The sequence below is a fragment of the Balaenoptera ricei genome, chromosome 4, assembly GCF_028023285.1.
Source record: "Balaenoptera ricei isolate mBalRic1 chromosome 4, mBalRic1.hap2, whole genome shotgun sequence".
Classification (NCBI taxonomy): Eukaryota; Metazoa; Chordata; class Mammalia; order Artiodactyla; family Balaenopteridae; genus Balaenoptera; species Balaenoptera ricei.
This window is the reverse complement of record NC_082642.1, coordinates 22,804,638-22,826,496: the sequence shown is the minus strand read 5'-3', so window position 1 is coordinate 22,826,496 and position 21,859 is coordinate 22,804,638. Positions and strand designations below refer to the sequence as shown.

The following is a 21,859-nucleotide window of genomic DNA, read 5'->3' as shown; positions in this document are numbered from 1 at the left end:
CCCGCCGCCAGGCGCTTTGTCCAGTTCTTCCCAAGGACGGTAGTGAGGAGGAGCCCTTTACGGAAAGCGCACGGTGTGCTTGCGCCTGGTCGTCCCATCCAGCCCTTCCAGTTACCCTCCCAGGGATTTCTGTTATCACCCGTGTTTTATAAATGAGGAAACCAAGGCTCAGAGAGGTTAATTAGCTTGCCCAGGGTCACACAGAGAGGAAGTGATGAAGCCAGGTAACCAGCGGGCTGCAGGTTCTCATTCCCAGAACTTTTCCACAGCCACCAGAATCCGGGTTCCCTAGGTGGACAGGGAAGACCCTGGGGGCCCTCCTCTCTTCAACTGCCCTCTCTCTGTTCTGGTTTCTTTCTTTTTTTTTAAAATAGGAAGTCACACACACACACACACACACACACACACACAATCCACAGTTTGTTTTTAGGGGGACTTCCAAATGCTGCTATATCTTTTTTTTTCTTTTTAATTTATTTATTATTTATTTTATTTTTGGCTGTGTTGGGTCTTCGTTTCTGTGCGAGGGCTTTCTCCAGTTGCGGCGAGTGGGGGCCACTCTTCATCGCGGTGCACGGGCCTCTCACTGTCACGGCCTCTCCCGTTGCAGAGCACAGGCTCCAGACGTGCAGGCTCAGCAGCTGTGGCTCACGGGCCCACTTGCTCCGCGGCATGTGGGATCTTCCCAGACCAGGGCTCGAACCCGTGTGCCCTGCATTGGCAAGCAGATTCTCAACCACTGCGCCACCAGGAAAGCCCCTGTTCTGGTTTCTTCATTTCCCTCCACAACCCTGCCAGCCAGGAGCCCTCCCTTGTGTCCACTTCTACTGCTCCTCCTCTGGATGGAATTCTGTCCTCTGCCCCTGGCACCCTTCCTCCGCAGCCTTTGCACTAGGCTGGTCCATCTGTGCCGGTGGAAACCCCCCTTTCTGAAAGCCTGCTCTGACAGATCCTCCTGGGCCCTCACCACACTGGGCCTCTCAACACCTCCATGTGTGAGGCCCAGGCCCCTGTCCATCCTGAGAATGAGGGCTGACTTCCATCCCTGGCTGGGTCCTCTCCACCTCCCCTCACGGTGGAGTTTGCAATTGCGAGATTCACTGGAAGGGACAGGGACAAGAAAACTTGGTAAGTTCAAAGAGCTGTTTACTAGCCAGGGACATTGTTAATTTTTAATAAAACCCTCCCCAAAAATGTGTGTATGTGTGTGTGATTTACTTGGAAGCCAAATATTGTGTTTCAAACACAGGAGTACCTCGTTTCAGTGTGCTATGCTTTACTGCACTTCACAGATACTGCATTTTTCACAGATTGAAGGTTTGTGGTAACCTTTCATTGAGCAAGTCAATGAGCACCATTTTTCCAGCCGCATTTGCGCACTTTCTGTCTCTGTGTCACATTTTGGTAATTCTAGCAATATTTCAATTTTTTTTCATTTTTATTATATTTGTTATGGAAATGTGTGATTTTTGATGTTACTATTGCACAAAGATTATGACTTGCTGAAAACTCAGATGATGAGCAATAGAGTATTTTTTAATTAAGGTACGTACATTGTTATTTTAGACATAATGCTATTGCACACTTAATAGACTGCAGTATACTGGAAACATAATTTTTATATGCACTGGGAAACCAAAAAATTTGTGTGACTTGCTTTATTGCAATATTCATTTTATTGCGGTGGTCTGGAATTGAACCTGCAATATCTTCAAGGTATTCCTGAAGTGATCGGCTAAGACAAATGAGAAAATAAGTCATTTGTGCCAAGTTAGGGGATACTTGGTCATCCAAGGACCACCTCACCAAGAGAAGCTATGGCCAAGATGCCGCTGTCCCGACTAGATACAATAGGTAGGAATTTTAGAAATAAAAAGAAACAGAGAAGAGGTACCCAGGTGGCCTCTTACCCTGTGGACAGCATTCTTCTTGGAAACACTTGGTGGAAGTGTGAGAGTGGGTGTGGGCATGTGCACTCCGGTTGCAAAATCAGGGAAAAGGTCGCATGGTACAGTTCTGTGTTTCAGGGGCATTTGTGGCGACACTGGATAAAATGCTGGTCAAACATCCTTGAGATAGTTGCAGAAAGGGGCCGGCTCAAGATGGCTGGAGTCAGGAGGTACATCTTGGATTGGGCAGGCCTGCTGCAGCCCTAAAAGGGACCCCCTGACTGTGTACCTCTGTGTTCCCGAGACAGAAGAGGGAGAGAGATCCTGAAAACTGGATGGGAAATTTACACACATTGTTCTTCTTTCTCCCTTCTCTCTGCAAGGATGGAGGGCAGGGCCTCCCAGGCAGGGCAGGGCAGGGCAGGGCCAGGGGCCTCAGTGGAACCTGCCTGGCTCTGCAGGGTGGTTGGGTAAGAGGGTCATCACAGCTCAGACGTGCCGGAGGCAGGTGTGCACAGGTGGGTGCTGGGCTGGCCAGCCGGCTAACACACACACACACAGCAGGGGAAGAGAGGCTCGTCTAGTAAGCCAGTGCTTTCTACTTCCCAGCTTTGTCCGTCTCTGTCCACACTGCCTCCCTCTCCCTTAGCCCCCTCTCCCTGCAGGTAATGATTCTCCCCAGGTGAGAGTGTGGCTGGCTGGACCTGGAATCCTGCCCAGGAAAGATGCAGTGGTGACCCAGTTCTCAGAGTAAGCCAGGCTTGATGCCTTTGCTCAGGAGAGTGCAGCTCCCAGGGGTGTGGCTGCCTCATAGGCACGTACGTGGCTTAGCAAGGGATCCAGGCACTCACACCCTCATCCCCGCTTAGCCTGGGCCTGGGCTCCGGCCTGGATCTGTGCCTGTGACATGGCCTCTCAGTCTGACCCTGCCACTGTTCCCCACTGCACCCAACAGGAAAAATAAAGGTGAGTTCTAAGCTAGACTCTAGCAGCCTGGGTCCCCCATGGAGCTGGGAAGGGAATGGTCCCCTTACTTCCCAAGTGGCTGATTGGCGAAGGAGGGGCTCCAGGGCCCAGGGGGCAGCATCAAAGGAAGACTCTGCTAGTTGTGAAATCCTCCCTTCCAGCCTCCCCTGGGCACTTCCTTTGACAGGTTATGGGACACAGGATGCCCACCAGAATCTGGAGCAGGGAGCAAATTCACAGGAAGAGCCTGGATGTTGGGATGGAAGTTCCCATCTCCACTTCCAAGAGTCAAGCTGGGGGCCTTCTTCTCTTTGTCCTTTTGCAAGTCCCCATGACACGCTTTCTGCCCCCTTCTCGGTCTTCCCCGACCCCAGGTTTCCCCGTAAGTCTCTCCTTCCACCACCACCCCTCCTTCTATTCCAGGCATCAGGCCCGAATCTCCATCAGGCACTGGCTGCTTCACAGGGTCTATGTCTTTTGGGGGATTAATTCCTCCAGAGTTGGAGCATTTTGGAAATTAGGCCCCACAGTGGTTGAGGTAAGAGGATGTTATCCTAAAAAATGAAGGAGCCCTAACTTTCCAAACTGCACACACCCCTCAAGCCCCTGGCCTCCATCCATGCCCCTTGGCTTCTGATGCTTCTGCAGGCCCAAGGCTGGGATGATTCCTGTGGGCAGTGAAGTCCCCCTGGGGCAGGATCTCTGAACACTGCTCCCATTTCCCCTCCCTGCTCTGGGGTCTATAACTGCCCAGAATTTCCACTGGCCCAGCCCTGCAGACAGGTGTGTCCGGTGGGTATTGTGAATAAACGGGTAAACAGCAGGAGTCCACTTTTCAATTTATTCTTATCTGAGCAGCCCTCAGGCTGGGGAAGGTGATGGGGAAGGAGATCTCAGAACTGGCATATTTGAGGCAGTAAAGGAGGGAAGATCGTTTTGATATATCAACGTAACCCCAGACACCGGTCTTTTCTGCAAAGCTACTTTGTACTGAGTGGGTACGGATTTGGTGGATGCTCACTGCTGCTTGGAAAGAGCCTCTGCTCTTGGCCAGAGGCCGCAGGGAATGTGAGGAGGCCCCAGCGTTTGCAGGGTTCCTTGTAGAAAAGAGCCTGGGGCAGGTTTCTGTGTCTGCTTGGGCAGGGCCAGTGTGATGGAAGAGTGCCCCCTAGTGAGACGCATCCCTGGCTGCTGGGGACAGCTCTGCCCAGGGCTCCCAAGGTGGACCTGGGGTCCCAGAGCCAGCCAGCAGGGATGTTCGGGACGAGGTTTCATTCCAGGGACACGTATTTCCCAGGTCCCTCCAAGAATGGACTAATGGCTCCAGTTGTGTTTCAGAGCTTTCCTCCCATTTCAACCTCTCCTGGGCTTTCCCTTGTTCTTTAAGGAGATACCATCTTTAATACAAACAATCTTATATCATTGACATTGGGAAAATACCTTTCATTTACTCACCCATTCACCCTTCCGTGCATCTCTTCTGTCTTCTATTTCATGTATTCATTCAACAAATATTTCCTGAGCATCTGCTCTAAGCCAGGCCCTCTGAATTGAAGGGGGGGGGTCTCCATCTTTGTGGAGGTCATGGATCACTGGGCACGGGAGAGAAAGAGGCCAGTACACTGCAGAACGGAAAGTTCTGGAGGCACAGGCAGGGAGTCAGGCAGGCTTCCACTAGGAGGTGCTCCTCAAGTTGAGCGCTAAAGGCCAAGATGGCCTGTGAGGTCTTCCCCAGCCTGGCATCTGGAGAACCTGCACTAGAAACACAAACCGAAGGGGGAGTGTTGAGCCATTCACAGGTGGTTCCTGACCTCCAGTCACCCACAGGTCCCTGTCCCGGAATGATCCTGGGAGGGAGGGACTACAAAGGGACACAAGGAAACTTCGGGGGGGTATGGTGTGCATATGCCCAAATTTATCAAATTGTGTACTTTTAATCAGCATTGTTTATTATAAGTCAAGTATACCTCCATAGAAAAGAAAAAAAATTTAAAAAGTCTAATAGTAGTACAATGTAAAAAGCAGCACCCTATCGTACTCTTCTCCCCACCAAATTTCATTCCAAAGAGACAACCACTTTCAAGTCTTTTAGATGTTCTGTTATTTACACCTAAATTTCTAAAATATCTTCTTTTATTCCATGGTGTTTCTGTTTTAGGTACTGCCTATCTACTTCCTACTACTTCTTACTCACCACATACACACACAGACACTTAAACACATACACACTTCTCCATCCTCCACATGGAAACATGACAGTTTGGTTAAATTACTATTCAGTGTTTATGTTATTGTGACTGTGTAAATATTGCTAAAAGCTGAATCACCTACTGTGCCATGAGTACACTTCCTTTCTTGTACAACTTTTGTTTTTCTTGGAGTTAAATATTTGCCTCATTTTTTCATTTTCTTGGCATGCTATATATTTACCATTGACTTGTGCCCAAAGGGATAGACAGAGCCCTAAAATTCTACGCAGTGAGGGTAGACCCACTGGCGTTCGATCAGGTCCATTTTGGCCTTGGCATCATCCCTCCTGGGGAGTTGGGTGGGCTGCTCTCTAGTCCCACCAAACAGCTTTCATCCTGAGATCTCCTTTCATCTTCACCCTGGGTCCTCCCCTCACTTCTGATTGGTTCCTTGTTTTCTGGATCCCTTGTCTTCATCTTCCTAAGAATGGAACTGTGCGAGGCAAATGTTTTTAACCATTTTGTGTCTCAAAGTGTCTCTACTCTACCCTCATACACTATTTGTGGTTGGCTGGGTATAAAATCCTAGGTTAGAAATAATTTTCCCTCTGTATTTTGACAGTGTTGCTTCATTTTCTTCTTGCTTCCAGTGTTGCCATTGAGGAAAACTATGTGATTCTGAGTACTGATCTCTGGATAGAAACTGTTTTCTCTCTGGAAGCTTTTAGCATTTTCTCGGCATGTCTGTTGTCCTGAAATTTCCCAGGGATGTTTCTTTGTTCTGGGCCCTTGATGGGTCCATCATTCTGGCACCTCAGGTCCCTAAGCACTGGGAAATTTTCTCTTATGATTTTGTTGTTACTTTCCTCCAGTTTAACTGTTCTCTTTTTTACAACTCCAGTTGTTTGGATGTTAGAACTCCCAAAATACTTCTCTTAAGTGTTAAATCTTTTTTCCTGTTATCTTCATTTTTCTGGGAAATTTCTACCCCTTTATATTTCAACCCTTCCATATTTTGCTGTCATTTCTAATTTTCAAGAGATGTTTCTTACCCAGTGTTCTCTTTTATAACATCATCCTCTTGTTACACGAATTAACAATCTTCTCTTATCCCTCTGGGAGTGGTGATTATAATGAAAATTGTTTTTCTTATTCCCATCTCCACATTATCTCTGTTTCCTTGGAGTTCATTTTTTTCTGTTTGTTTGCTTTGGTCTCTGTTTTTCGTAGTTAAGGCTTCCCTCAAATGACTTTGATTCTTGGCTGTCTGGTCCTATTTAAGAGGGAGGCGGTTAACAGCTGAGGGAAGCCCCGTGTGGATGCAGAGCCAGTTTCTTGGTGGGTCTCACAGATAAAGGATGGGATACGGTTTCGGCCCTGATGTGGAGGACCCCAAAATATCATAATATGTAGGTCAATTCCCTTGAGCCAGTCAGTTTCCCAGTGAAGGATCCTCTGAATTTCCTGCTGGAGGCTGGAAGCCTGACTCCCTGTGTTTCGAGAGCCGAACAAGAAAAGGGAGCAGAAGGGGGTTGGGGGAGTGCGCTGTGCCAGACCCCAGGCCTCCGACCACAGCCTTCAGTCTCTCCATTTAGCAGCAGGGATGGGGGAGGGATACGGAGGAAGGTGCTGGTCTCTCTCACTTGGTGAGGGAGGGATCTCCTTTCCTAAGGCCTTCAATCCCCAGCCCTCCCCCCCACCCCATGCCTACTTTCTGCCTCCCCTCGCCCCTCTCTTGGAGATGCTGGAGGCTCCGTTTGCTAAGACCGTCTGAGGCGCCACTGAACTTGCTTCTTTCCCTCCCGCAACACTCAGCAGTGCGGGGAAAGCTGAAACCTCATCTATCTGCTTTCCCTTTTCCAGAATTTTGTTGACATCCCTCTCCTGCTCTCTCCTCCCCAGCCTTCTTTCGCTGAGGGGTTAGGCTTTTCCCTTTCAAGTCTGTCCTGTCTGGGAGGCGGGGCCTGGGGCGGAGCCAGGGTGAAAATGCTGGTCTCTCCTTCCTCCCAGTTTGGCTGGACTGGGTCTCCTCTTGGTTTTTCTCACCGAGGTGGCTCATTCCATGCCATGTCGGGACTGGTGTGGGCACTTGGGGCAGGAAGCTGGCAAGCTCAGGGTTGTTGAGCTAGTTCTACAACTTCGGGGCTTGCTTTCCCTGCTGTGGTGGGCTGGGTCCCCGTACCTCCGCCCAGGATAAGCCGGAATGGGGGTGCTTCCGTGACACGAGCTCTCTGCGTGACGCACGCTCGGGGCTCTGCCACTCAGGCCCTGTACGGCTGCAGCTAGGACATCGGACAGGAAGACTTGAGGCTTGGGGTTTCAGAGCTGCAGCTCCAGGAAGTGGATGATTCTCCTTCAGACACCGTTTCCTCTTCCCGAACTTGGGTCTCTGGGCGAAAGCGGGCCTGGAGCTGTCCTTGCTTCCCGTCTGACCCCTCTCCTCTTGGTGCATTCACAGGAGAGGGTGTCAGGGAGAACACCGCCTCTCCCAGGCCCAGCTTTGCTGCCTCCTGAGGGCTGAGTCTCTGGCCTTTCAGCCCTGTTGGAAAGGTTCTGTTGTTCGCATGGGTAGGGGATGGAGAGTCACTTGGGAAACATCACAGTATCTGGCTTAGTTCATGCAAGAGGCTCTCAGGGTGTGTTGTGTGGGTACTGGCCCTGTGGGGTGCTCCACGAGCAGTAAAATGTGCCAGGGACGGGGCTTCCCTGGTGGCACAGTGGTTGAGAGTCTGCCTGCTAATGCAGGGGACATGGGTTCGAGCCCTGGTCTGGGAAGATCCCACATGCCGCGGAGCAACTAGGCCCGTGAGCCACAATTACTGAGCCTGCGCATCTGGAGCCTGTGCTCCGCAACAAGAGAGGCCGCGATAGTGAGAGGCCCGCACACCGCGATGAAGAGTGGCCCCCACTTGCCGCAACTGGAGAAGGCCCTCGCACAGAAACGAAGACCCAACATAGCAATCAATCAATCAATCAATCTTTAAAAAAAAAAAAAAATCACCTTCTCCTCAATTTACAGCCTCTGTATGTGCAATCCCCACCCCACCCCCACCCCCAGAACTCTCCACTTCCATTCCATCTCACCCCTCACCTGAAAAACACCTTTAAAAAAAAAAAAAAAAATGTGCCAGGGAGACTCCATAATCAGTATTCCTCCCTTAGAGATCCACGATGGCATCAACCTGTGTGGAGTCTGAAAAACATCTGCAGGAAAGAAACCATGTCTTTGTTTAAGGCACCCACATGGGTGAGGATGGGCTGAAAGAAATTACACTGATCTGAAATGGTATCAGGCAGTAGACCATTGGGAGTGTCCAGTGTATCATCCTGGTGGAAACTAAGGTGGCCGCAGAGTTGGAGACAGTGAAGAATGTAGCCCATATTTAGACTAGTCCTTGGCTAAACTCTCCTGGAAGCCCAGTGGGTCTTGGCTTTCTGGCCTGCTTTTTCAGACCCTTTTGGAGAACCCCTCCCCAAAGCAGCCCAGATCCAAATGGCTGGTGCTGGAAGAGACACGGAATCTGGCCCTAAAACAAAGAAGTGATCTTGGAGAGGTACAGGGAGAGTGGTTCCTCTGAGGTCAGCAGAAACAAAAGGACATCAGCCGTGGGGAGGAGATGGTAGAAAGAGGGGGAGGCGGGGCCGTGGGTCAAGCAGATCAGTTCTCATTATTTCTGGACAAGATCTTGTATCTTAGTAAGATATAATGTAATATAACGTATATAAGAATATATATAATATATAACAAAATTCAACCTTTTTAACGTATAGTTTGATGGAGTTTGATAGTTGTGTACGGTGGTGTAACCACAATCACAATAAAGATTTAGATTTTTTCTGTCTCTTTAAAGAGTTTCCTTGCACTTCTTTGCAAGCAGTTTCCTCCCTTGACCCCCCAAGCCCCAAGTAACTGCGGGTCTGCTTTCTGTCACTACAGTTTTGCCTTTTCTAGAATTTTATTTTATTTTTATTTTTAATGAAAAAAAATTTTTTTAGCTGCCCTGCGCGGCTTGCGGGATCTTAGTTCCCTGACCAGGGATTGAACCCGGGCCCTAGTCAGTGAAAGCGCGGAGTCTTAATCACTGGACCGCCAGGGAATTCCCATAGAATTTTATGTAAATAGAATCATTAATCATACAGCAGCAGTCTTTGGCATGTAGCTTAATTTCTTTCACTTAGCATTATTCTTTTTAGATTCTTTCAACTTGTTACCTGTATTAATATTCTGTTCCTTTTTTTATCGATGAGCGATATTCCAGAGTAGGGATGTATCACAGTTTTTTTGTCCTTTCATCAGTTGGTGGACATTTGGGTAGTTTCCAGTTTTTGGTTATTATAAATAAAGCTGCTGTGAATATTCACATACAAGTCTTTGTGTGGACACACATTTTTATTTCCCTTGGGTGACCAGCTAGGAATGAAATTGCTGGGTATGTGGAAAGCGTGTGTATCTTGATAAGATACCACCACACTGTTTTCCAAAGTGCTGAACCATTTTACATACCCACCACGAATGTATGAGACATCCAGTTGCTCCACATCTGTCTGCACTTGGTATTATCAGCCTTTAAAATTTTACCTATTCTAGTGGGTCCATGATGGTGTCTCATCATGATTTTAGTTTGCAACTCTCTGATGAATAGTGATGCTGAGCATCTTTTCATATGCTTATTTGCCACTCATACATCTTCTTTTATGAAGTGTCTGTTCAAATATTTTGCCTGTGGCTTGCCTTTCCTTTTGAGTTGGAGATGGACCACAAACTCTCTGGGTGACCTTGGGCAAGTGACAACTTCTTTAAGCCTTGGTTTCCTCATGTGTAAAAGAAGAATAAAAATGGTATTTAACCATAAATTTGTTATGAGAATTAATTCATAGTAAGATAAGTCTCCCTGGCACTGCCTGGGACAAAGTGGGCTATTGTTTCCAGGGGACGCTTGCTCTTCCAAGCATGAAGATGAGGTGACAACCACCGTATAGATAGCCATGGCCATCGCTAGTAAACTTGACAGATGAACTGGTGCCAGGCTACATGATTGTGGGCCTAGGAGAGGCTGGGTGGGGTCCATCTGGTATGTGTAGGTATACTCTAGGCCAGTGGCCTTGAAATATTTTCTCACATACACCCGGCACTTTTGAACATTTTTTACTCTCTAGCATGCTTTTAAGTTAACATTTAAATTTATAGCAGAAGTTTAAATAGTTCCAACTGATGTGATTTTCAGTAAAAATGACATTTAAAAATAAGACTGCTCAATTGCTCTTTTAAATGTATCATATGAGCTCTAAATATTATCACAGTTTGATACTCACCAATATGCTTTAGGGAAAAAAATTACACGAAAGATCTTTTTTTAAAAAATCAGAAATTCTAGTTAGTTCTTTTCTTCTTGAAATCGTATTTCTATTCTCTTTTCCACAGAAATTTTTTCTCTTCTAGTATATTTTTATGCTAGAAAGTCTTTTAATGATCCCTCCTTGTTCCTCTCAATAAAAATATAAATTAAACTTTTTAAAAAATTATATTTTTATTGAAGGGATAAAGTAGGGATTTGGGATTAACAGACACACACTACTATATATAAAATAAAAAACAAGAACCTACTGTATAACACAGGGAACTATATTCAATATCTTGTAATAGCCTGTAATGGAAAAGAATCTGATAAAGAATATGTATATATGAATAACTGAATCACTTTGCTGTACACCTGAAACATTGGAAATCAACTATACTTCAATAAAAAATTTCCAAAAATAATTTGAAACATTGAAAAATTGTCTGTGATTGTAAAGCTCTAGGAATTAAACATTTCTATCCTGAATTGAGTTATTATTACAATTATTATTAGCGTACAATTGATTGAAACAAAACATATTACACATTTTGACAAATAATTATTAAACAAAGTAACATTTTATTGGAAATCTATTTCTCAATGATATGGATGGGGTGTGTGTTAAATGTCCTCTTGTTTGGGATTCTGGCCCTGGGGGGGGCAATGCACGTGAGTGAGACTGCTTTGCCCTGTGGAGAGGGTGAGGCTGAGAGGGGGGATGGGAAGGAGTCCTGCAGGACACCTCTATAACAGGACTCGCAGGTAGACCAGTTTTAAGAGGTTGTACAAGTAAACTGAAGATCAGGAAACCGGTTCTGTTAAAACACTGGTGCCCTCATAGTCCTTGGCAAGTCCATAGACACCCCAGGAATGTGCACCAGTTTGCAGCATGCCAATGTAGGTTACACAGAGGCCTGTTTGGCCTGTGTCCCATGCCAGTGATGCAGACATCTGATGCATAGGGTGAGTGTGTGTCTGGAGGTGAGTGGGGCATGCGTGTGTGGTATGAGGTGTCTATAAGGAGGCAATAGCCCAGTAACACAAGCAGAATAAATAAATAATACACAGTAAAATGCTTGGCATATTTTATCAATGTCGCCTCCTCAGCAAAGCAAATGATAACACATTTCCCCCCCAGGAATGTTTGTTTTTTATGCATAGAAAAAGAATTCATATTGAATTGAATTCATTGATACAAAAGGCAACTTAATCTAAATAGCTTTTCTTTACGAGAAAGGTAGCTGTGGTGGTTAATTTTATGTGTTCACTTGCCTAGGTTGTGGTGCCCAGCTGTCTGGTCAGACACCAGTCTAGATGTTGCTGTGAGGGTGTTTTGAAGATGTGATTAACATTGAAATCAGTAGACTTGGAGTAAAGCAGACTGCCCTCCATAATGTGGGTGGGCCTCATCCAATCAGTTGAAGACCTTAAGAGAAAAGATTGAGAACCCCAGAAAAGGAAGGAATTCTGCTTCCAGACTGCCTTCAGACTCAAGGGGCAACATCAAATCTTACTGGAATTTCCAACCTGCCTACCCTACAGATTTTGGACTTGTCAGCCTCCACAGTTGTGTGAGCCAATTCCTTACAATCAATCAATCTCTCTCCCTCTCTTTCTCTCTCTCCACACACACATCTTATAGGTACTGTTTTTCTGAAGAACCCTGACTAATACAGTAGCCAACGTTATATTCATTGGATTTTCACATTACACACAGCCCGCCCTGGGATTTTTGTGAGAAAAGAATAAATTTCTTGTTTTTTACATTGCCACAACTTGGGGTTTATTTATTATTGCTGCCTAGTCCACACTAACTAATACACAAATCTACTATGTGCTGGACACTGTCTGGGGATAATATTCACCTCAAGGTTTTTTTTTGTGTGTGAGAGTTTAATGAAATCTTATATGTGGGAGAGTGGTTTGGCTGCACAGGGTCTCTCGTGAGGTTGCAGCCAAGACATTGGTGGGGCTGAAGTCCTCTGAGGTATTGACCGAGGCTGGAGGATCCACTCCCAAGGTGGCTTACTCGCATGGGTAGCAAGTCGGCGACACAAGTCCTCAGACCCTCTCCTCTTGGTCTCTCTCCCCTTTGAACATGCATCTCCTGGGGATGCCCTGAGTATCTCCTTTCTTTGCCTGGGAGACCCAATGTATCCTTAAGGACTCAGCTTGGTGATTACCGGGAGGAAGTCTACTGACCTCTTGAAAAAGCCAACTGCCTACTGGGAGGGATTCCATTCTTTAAGTTTCTAAATAGCTTCACTGCCAGCTTTTACATTGACATGTCTGAACACTTTGTGCCATTGCTTTCCTTCTACAGGCACCACTGGTGTCATGAGTGTGATCCACCGGCGTGGCCTTGAGTTCAGCTGCAGGCATTGTCATCTGCATCTGCAGTAGGTGCAGGTTTGGAAGAGCCCCCTGAGCTCTCTCCACAGCCTCCTATCCCCATTGAGGTAGAGTTGTCCCCTCCTACCTGGTCCCCTGTACCTGTACAGACCTCTCTCTCCACACTCAGAAGAGCAGCCAGTGAGCTTGTTCCCATGACCATCTTCTCACTGGACACCTTGCAAAGGCAGGGACATGGGTCTTACTCATGTCTTGGCACCTGGCACTTAGGAGGTGCCTAGTAAATGCCCATTTCTCTCCAGCGCTACTAATTTTACGCTAGTCCACAACACTGCCCTCTCTCTCCTGGCTCTGCAATCGTGTCCTCACTCATTTCCCTGCTTCCACGACTGCCCCTTTCAAACTATTCTCCCCACCACAGCTGGGGTGATCTTTTAGAAACACGACTTAGATCACAGTAGCTCCTTTCCTGAAACACTTGGTCAGGCACTCGGAATGACATCAGAGTCTTTTCTGCGTGGCCCCTCTCGGCTCTGCCGCCCTGTCTCCCTGGCGCTCACAGTGCTCCAGCCGCACTGGCCTTTTATCCCTCACGCTGGGGTCTTTGAGCCTGCAGCTCCCACCACCTGGAACGCTCTGCTCCACCTCTGCCCGTGGCTGGTCCCTTCTCTTCCTTCATGTCTGATCTCAAATGTCACCTTCTCAGAGAGGCTGTCCCTGACCACCCAACTGAAAACACCCCTACCTGCCATGCTTTCCAGCACATCTTCCTTCTTGTCCTCTTCACAATGGAACCAGCGATTCCATTACCACCTAATATTTTTTGTGTTAGATTGTTTCCTCATTGTCAGTCTTCCCCTAGTGATATGTAAACCTGATGGGAAAGGACTGTCTTTCTTCACTGCTTTATTCTCAGTGCCAGGCACAGTGCCTGGCACAAAATAGTTGAATTATAAATATTTATTGGATCAATGCGTACAAAGAAGAAAAGGAAAGAGGAAAAGAAGAAAGGAAGAAGACAGAGGGAGGACTAAAAGATCAGAAAGGGAAAATTGGGGAGAGGGGAGGGGAGAGAAAGACCACATCACAGTGGCTAAGAGCCAGGGCTGGGAATTCCCTGGCGGACCAATGGTTAGGACTCCGTGCTTTCACTGCCGAGGGCCCGGGTTCAATCTCAGGGAACTGAGATTCTGCAAGCCGCGCAGTGCGGCCAAAAAAAAAAAGAAAAAAGAACCAGGGCTTTTGCATCAGCAGAATCTTGAGCGTGTGACCACCTCACTTCTGTCTCAGCCCCCTCGTTTATGAAATGGAGTTTCCCTCACTGGGCTGTGGTGAGGATCAACCACCTGATAAACGGGAGGGAGAGAAAGGAGAGAGAACTTTGGGTCTCCTCTCATGCGTACTCACGTGGGAACTCCATCTCCCTTCGGGGGAGTGGAGCCCCGAGGAGCATCCCGCTGCCCAGACGGCTTCACGTCCTGGCACACACTGGCGTCCAGCTCCTGGTGGCTGAGATGTCCTGTTTACAGCGAGCAGATTAGAGGGACTGAGCAGACTCCAGCTGCGGTTCCCCAGGAGAGCTAATGTCCCCTGCACATTCCAGACCCCTCCCTTTGGGTCAGGGCCTATAAAAGTGCCACCAAGAAAGTGTCTGCCCCGCAGCCTCATTTCCATGAGGAACAAGGGCCAAACAAGGAAGGTCCAGGGGAGCAGTTGGGTGGGGCAGTGGGGTGGAGGGGTGGGATGGGGCCTAGGTGAGGGCAGAGCCCCTGGTCTCTGCAGCTGGGAAGCCCTTAATGCTAAGACCTGGCCCTTTGTCCCCTGCACCTCCGCTGCCACCGGGCCCCTGGAACCATAGAACCCATTTCAATGCTTCAGTCAGAGGAGGAGGGAAACGCTCAGCTCAGGCTTCCAAGGGGTACCAAGACTTCCTAGTGCTCCTTTCTCTTTACTTCCTCTTCTGCATTCTCTGTAGCCCCTGCCCTTCCCCCGATGTCAGCCTGATGGGAAGGCCCTGGAAATCGGATGGGTGGGTTTGTGAGGTGCTGAGGGCATCAACTAGGGAAGCTTCCCTCGCTATTTACTAGCTTTGTCACCTTTGGCCAAAAGATGAGCCTCCTTCTCATCTTGTGTAAAACGAGCATCGCAGTAGAACCCATCTCATACATAGGGTTGTTCTGAGCATTAAATGGAACGATCTTTCTAATGGCATCCAGAACGTGTGTAATAATTACCCTCACCACAGAGCAGTTATGTAAATTCTCACCTTACACTACTTTGCAATGGGACCTCCCATATGCTCGACTGCCCCTCCCTAAGACTTAGCGGCAGTTCCGAAGCAAGCAGCACCCTCAGCCAAAGCCATGCATGAAGACAAGTTGTATTTTTCCGGAATCTTTCCTCTTGCTTTGCCATGAGTGGGTTGAAACATTTTGCCCATGTCATTTGTGTCCTACTTTCTCCATTCAGATCTTTTATCAAACATGACCTCTCAGTATGACCTTCCCTAATCATACTGAATAACCATTATTTAAATTGCAACCTGGACTTCCCTGGTGGCACAGTGGTTAAGAATCCGCCTGCCAATGCAGGGGACACGGGTTCGAGCCCTGGATCCGGGAAGATCCCACGTGCTGCGACGCAACTAAGCCCCTGAGCCACGACTACTGAGCCTGCACTCTAGAGCCCGCGAGCCACAACTACTGAGCCCATGTGCCACAACTACGGAAGCCTGTGCACCTAGACCCCATCTCTGCAACAAGAGAAGCCACCGCAATGAGAAGCACGCGCACCGCAACGAAGAGTAGACCCCGCTCGCCACAACTAGAGAAAGCCCGCGCTCAGCAACGAAGACCCAACGCAGCCAAAAATAAATAAATAATAAAATAAATAAATTAAAAAAAAATTTGCAACCTACCCCATTCCCTGTTCTCTTTCCTCCACTGTTTCTGTCCATCAACTTATTACCATTCTATATGCAATTGATCTCACTTATGTATTTGCTTATCTTTTCTCTCCCGCACTAGAATGTAAACTGCAAGAAGCCAGGGAGTTTTGTCTGTTTTGTTCATTGCTGCATCCCTGCTGGCTAGAACAATGTTTGGAACATAGAAGATGCTCTATAAATATTTGGTAAATGGATGCAATGAACTCATGGACATTTGTTTTTGCTTTGGGAAGATCCATGTTGTTTTATGATTGTTGGCTGCCTACAAGAAATCACTTTCCCCCACTAACTCATTTAAGTTGCTTATACCCCCATACTAACATCCCTCTGGGTATGAGAGATGGGCACTTATGGGGCATTCCTGTGGCTGGTCCCAATCCATTAAACTCTCCTGCAGTCTGATTGGTCCAAATGGTCTAAGTTACATTGTGCTCATTAGAGGTTTTGCATGGTACACAACCCAGTGGTTTTAATTGGTTTAAAGTTAGTATCTGACACTCAGAGGGTTTTGCAGATGTAATATCCTCAACCTTGTGTATCGGGAATTGTGCTTAGCCACAAGCATTGGACACCACACACAGAGTGGTTTAAACTTTAAAAAGTTAGGGATTTGTTTCTCTTTCATAAAGCATGAAGTTGGAGGTGCGTTGTCTAGGGCTGGTATGGTAGCCCCACAGCATCTTTAGTGTCCCAGGCTCCTTTTTTCTTTCTGCTCATCCATCCTCTGCCCACAGCTTCTAGACTCAGCCTCGTGGTTGTAAGATGGCCACTGAAGCTCCAGCGATCAAGTCAGTCTCCCAATAATTAAGAGGGTTAAGGCTAAGGGGATTAAGGCAAAGGGGTGCATGCTCCCTAAATCAGCCTTCCTTTGAAATAATCTGATAATCTTTGATCTTAATTGGAGCATTTAGCCCATTTATTGAATATATTTAATAAAATTACTAATATCTTCGAGTTTAAATCCATCATCTCACTATTAGTGTTTTATTTGTTTCACTTGTTTTTTGTTTCTTTTTTCCTCCTTTCTTGCTTTCTAAACAGTTTTTATTATTCCATCCCATTTAACTTATTAGTTACATATTCTTTTATTATTTTTTAGTGTTCACCCTGGAGATTATAATATGTACCTTTGACTTATTAAAGTTTAATATAAATTAATATTTTTACCATTTCCAGGACAATGCAAAGATATTAGAACACCTTAATTAACTCCATTACTCCCCTCCCATCTTTTGTGCTCTTGTTGTCATGTATTTTAATTCCATATATATTTTAAACCTCACAAGGCATTATTATTATTTTCTTATATATTATCAATATTCATTTAGTTTTACCATATATTTACCCTTTTCATTGCTCTCTATTCCTTCCTTCAACTCCATGCTTTTACTTGGGGTCACCTTCCTTTTGCTTTCTAAGTGTTCCCTTAATGTGGGTTTGCTGGTGACAAAATCTTCCCATTTTTACTGGTTGGAAATGTCTTTATTTTGTCCTCGCCTCCTGTCTGGAGAAGCAGAGCACTCTTGGCTGCCAAGGTGGGGCCCTTGTAGAGCCAGGCTGTCCTGGATACCACAGGCTGGAGAGAAAGTTCACCCCTTCTTTCTAGGATGTGAGAGGCATCAAGCAAAGCCAGTGTCTGACAGAAGTCAGAGGCAGGCATTTGATTCTGACTTGGGCCAACGGATCAGATCTGGCTCGGGTCAAATTTTGGCAGGAGAGCTGCTCTTGGCACCTCCTCTCACAAATCACCATCTCCACTGTGCAGCTCTGGTGTCCAGCCTCTCTCTGGGCAGGTGGGGTGGGAAGGAGAATCACTGAGTGCACCCAGACGTCCACTTTCACACACAATAGGATAACTTTATCAGGCTTACTTCCTTCACAAGGCAACTGAAAAACATTTTGTAAACTGCTCTTCCCTTGAATTCCTCAGATAAACCTAAGGGCTGTGCAGATGGAAGTGAGTGGTCATCAGTGCCCCTGTCTCCAACCAGCTCTCAGCATCTGGAGTGGCTCTGGACGGATGTCTTAGACCCTCAGGGGGTCTGGCCCAATGTGAATTGGTAGCTGGCCCCAGGGATCTCAGAGTGAATGGGACCGTTCAAGTCTTCTCCAGATGGTACCCCTCTGGCCTGGGGTCCCAGCCACCCAATCCCTCCATCCTATACTCTGTGTCAAGTAAGAAAGCCACACCAGGGCAGAGGGCGGGATGGAGAGGCATTAGGCAGCCTCCTTCCCTCTTAAAATCACAGAAGCCCCACCTGCCAAGGTGAGTAACTGCCTATATTGAGGACACAGGAAACAAACAAAACAGAAACATAGCTTACCTCTGTCTGGACCCAGAGCTCTCTCTGGAGCAGGAGGAAAGTTGGAATGCATTTCTGGTGGGCTGCCTGTGTTTGGTTATTTTTCCTACAGGCTAAAAAGAGAAGCCGAAAGCCTTTCCTTCTCTAAATGTTATTTTGCCAAGCAAAACAAAAATGTATTCTAGACCATTGCTTCTGTAAGGAACACTTTCCCCTTAGATAGCCCATGGCCCATGCTTTCACTGCTGGTCTCTGCTCAGATGCTACCTTCTCAGGGAGGCCTTTCCAAATACCCTACAACTACTGTCACCCCAAGTTACTGCTTACCCAAAACCCTGGCAATTTCCCATTCCCCTTCACCAGGCTTTGTTTATCATCTGCCTCCCCTCACTAGGCTGTCAGCTACATGAGGGCAGAGCTGTGTGTATGTTTTGTCCTCTGCTATGTCCCAGGACCAAGAACAATGCTTGACACATTGTTGGTGTATGAATTATGTATTGCTTCGTAACAAATTGCCCCCAAATTTCGTGGCTTAAAACGACAACATTTACTGTCTTATAACTACTGTGGCCAGGAACCTGGATGCAGCTTTGCTGGATCCTCTGGCTCAGCGTCTCTCACTAGGCTGCCATCAACATGTCGTCCGTGGCTGCAATCTCATCTGAAGAACTGAGTGGGGAGGATCTGTTTCCGGCTCACAGGGTTGCTGGCAGGATTCAGTGTCTTGCAGGCTGTTAGACTGAGGGCCTCCATTTCTCGCTGGCTGTTGGCCAGAGTTCACCCTCATAGGACATCTCACAATGGGGCAGCTGACCTCACCAGAATGAGTAAACAAGGGGAACCACAGAGAGTGCGAGCAAGGTGGAAGCTACTGTCTTTTGTAAACTAATGTTGGATGTGACGTCCCATCACTTTTGCTGCATTCTGTTCATTAGAAGCAAGTTGCTAGGTCCAGTGCACACTCAAGGGGAGGGGATTACACAAGAATATAGTTACCAGGAAATGGGATCATTGGGAGCCATTTTAGAAACTGCCAACCACATTTGATTTTCAGTTAGTGTTTGTTGAATGGATGAATGAATGAATTTGGATAAATGCAGAGGGAGCATAGAGACAGGTGGGAGCATACTGGTGTTAAGAACTTGTCTCTTGAGCACACTGGAAAGCCAGGGACCTGCGCATCACAGGGCTCGCCAGTCTCCACTTGTCACTTGCTACATTTTCAAGACCAGTTAATTCCTACTCTGATTCCATCCTCCTCATTTACTCACAAATGCATGTGTGCATACAACATACAAACAGGAGGGCAATTCATTCTTTAGAGAGATGAAGAAAAGAAACTGGCGAGCTTACACACTGGGCTCAGAGGTTTGTGAATTGCTTTCAGAGGAAAGGTTGGGGGAATTTGTTAATTTTGGGAAAAGCACATTTTTTCCCACTTGCACAACTCAAATAAGTCTGAACACTCCCATGTTGGAATTTTCCAAACCATTTTCATTTCTCAGATGGAGAGGGGAAAATTTGGAGAAAACAAAGCCTTGTTTTTAGGGAGAAATCAGCTATATCTGTGGTGTACCTTTTGTGTGCTCAGCTCGATCTTGCATCTCAGGGAGGAACACCCAGGACGGGACCAGACTAACAGCAGGGGGTAACAGTGGACCGCAGAGATCTTATTGTCTCATTTATGAGGCTCGGATGCTGTGTGCTCCAGAGCTCAAGAAGAGGGGCTTCATAGGGCTGATGTGGGCAGGGAGGGTTCTAGAAATATGTAGGGTACAGCTTTACCTTTTAGTCTGAAAAATGTGTGAATAGGAGGAGGGCATTCCAGGCGAGGAGCAGCATGGGAGAAAAGGCACAGAAATGGGAATTGGTGTGTCATGATCATGGGCAGAGAAACAGGCCTGAATAAATGGAAGGTACATGGTAACGACTCAGAAAATAATGAGAGACTGCGAGCCATGACTATTCTGAGTTTAGGAGGTGGGATTTGCGGGAGGAGTCTTGGCAGAGAGATGAGGAAAGTACTCAGTTTTGGGGGTAATTAGCTCATCACTGGGCCCAGGGACGGGCAGCCCCAGGAATGGCTGTGATGGGGCAGTGGGGAGAGGGGGGCTGCCATGATGCCCTCCTCCTGTCCAGGAGAAGCTGCTGAGAATACAAGCGGGCCTTGGATACAGCTGCCGAGGGAACAACAAAGTTCACCCTGATTCCTTGTGGTCTGCTCTAAGATCAGGGGGAAAACCCATCACAGGTGAGAAAAGGGCGGGTCATGCCAGAGCTTCCGTGTGACTCCGCCTCTTCCCTCCCAGCTCCACCCACAACCCCTTCTTCTACCCTTGCCTCCTCTCCTGTCTCTGCTTTATTTTTCTTCACTGGACTTACAGCCATCCGACACATTGTGTGTTTATTTATTTGTCTTGTATATGGTCTGTTTTCCCCACTGGAATGTAAGCTCCATGAGGGCTGGGATTACCAGAGACCAGAGCACCTGGCATGTGGTAGACACTCAATTAATATCTGTTGAATGGAAGAGGACTTGTTACAAAGTGAAAGCTTGGCTATTAGAGCTTGATCTGGTCCGGAAGACAGGGGTGGTGGGTCTGCTCCTTGCCCACAGCCGGGGCAGCTGCGCGGGCATATGTGTGCGTCTCCACCTGCAGAGAAGAGCTTGCCCTTGCTGGGATCAGCCCCCACCTTGGTCTGGGCACCCGGGAAAGCTGCAGGTGACATAGCCTCCCCCAGGGTCACACTGGGGTCCCCATGCTTTGACTGCTCCTAACAGCCTAATTTCCCACGCCTCCGCGTCTGGGGCATCTGCTGGCCTGGAGGCCTGCACCAGCCTGCCCTACCTCCCCGGATGCCCGTAGGAGTCCCATCTCCTCGGTCCCCTCCTGCCAGCCTCGACGGGTGCCAGGACCGCCTCTGCGTGAGACCCTGGCTGGGAAGGACAGGCAGAACTGGGGTTTTCTCTCCCCCACATCCACCCCCAGCACCAACAAGCAGCAAGAGAAAGGGTTGGTGGTGGTATTTCAGAGGCTCCATGACCCCATAAAATATGCTTCGTTTTTCTCAGAAAATGAGCCATTTTTTCCCTCTTATGTTTTCATATGGTGCCCAGAAGTCCCTGGATTTCCTGGAATTTATATGAAGAATTCCAGCTATTCTAGCCGTCGTTTTCACACACATAGCTCCTGCCAACAGACTTTGGCCATCTGGGGGCAGCAGTGGGGGTGGGGTGAGCTCGCTGCAGCCCTAGAGATCCGGCGTGGGCTTCTCTGCTGACCCTGTGCGCACTCGAGTGCTTTTAAAGAACAGTTTTGGGGCTTCCCTGGTGGCGCAGTGGTTGAGAATCTGCCTGCCAATGCAGGGGACACGGGTTCGAGCCCTGGTCTGGGAGGATCCCACATGCCACGGAGCAACTGGGCCCGTGAGCCACAACTACTGAGCCTGCGCGTCTGGAGCCTGTGCTCCGCAACAAGAGAGGCCACGACAGTGAAAGGTCCGCGCACCGCGATGAAGAGTGGCCCCCACTCGCCGCAACTAGAGAAAGCCCTCGCACAGAAACGAAGACCCAACACAGCTAAAAATAAAAATAAATAAATAAATGAATTAAAAAAAAAAAAAAAAGAACAGTTTTGTTGAGATCTCATTGGCATATGATAAACTACACTGAACAATGTGTTAAATTTTGACTGAATATACGAAATCATCACCACCATCAAGGGAGTGAACATATCTATCACCCCCAAGGTTTCCTTGTGCACTTTACAGCACCTGCTCGTCCCTGGCAACCACTGATCTGAGACCCTTTCTTGTCTGGTTTCTTTCACTCAGCATCATTCCCTTGAGATTCATCCAGCTGTTGTGTGCCTCA

General features: G+C 47.5%; 1 long non-coding RNA gene across 1 annotated transcript; it reads left to right on the top strand.

Annotated features, from left to right (window-relative positions):
• Window positions 1-19,522: 19,522 nt before the first annotated feature.
• Window positions 19,523-21,573, top strand: LOC132365231 (uncharacterized). Its single transcript, XR_009503059.1, has 3 exons — window positions 19,523-19,633; window positions 20,125-20,236; window positions 21,104-21,573. It is a non-coding gene; the product is annotated as an uncharacterized LOC132365231 (long non-coding RNA).
• The last annotated feature ends 286 nt before the right edge of the window (window positions 21,574-21,859 follow it).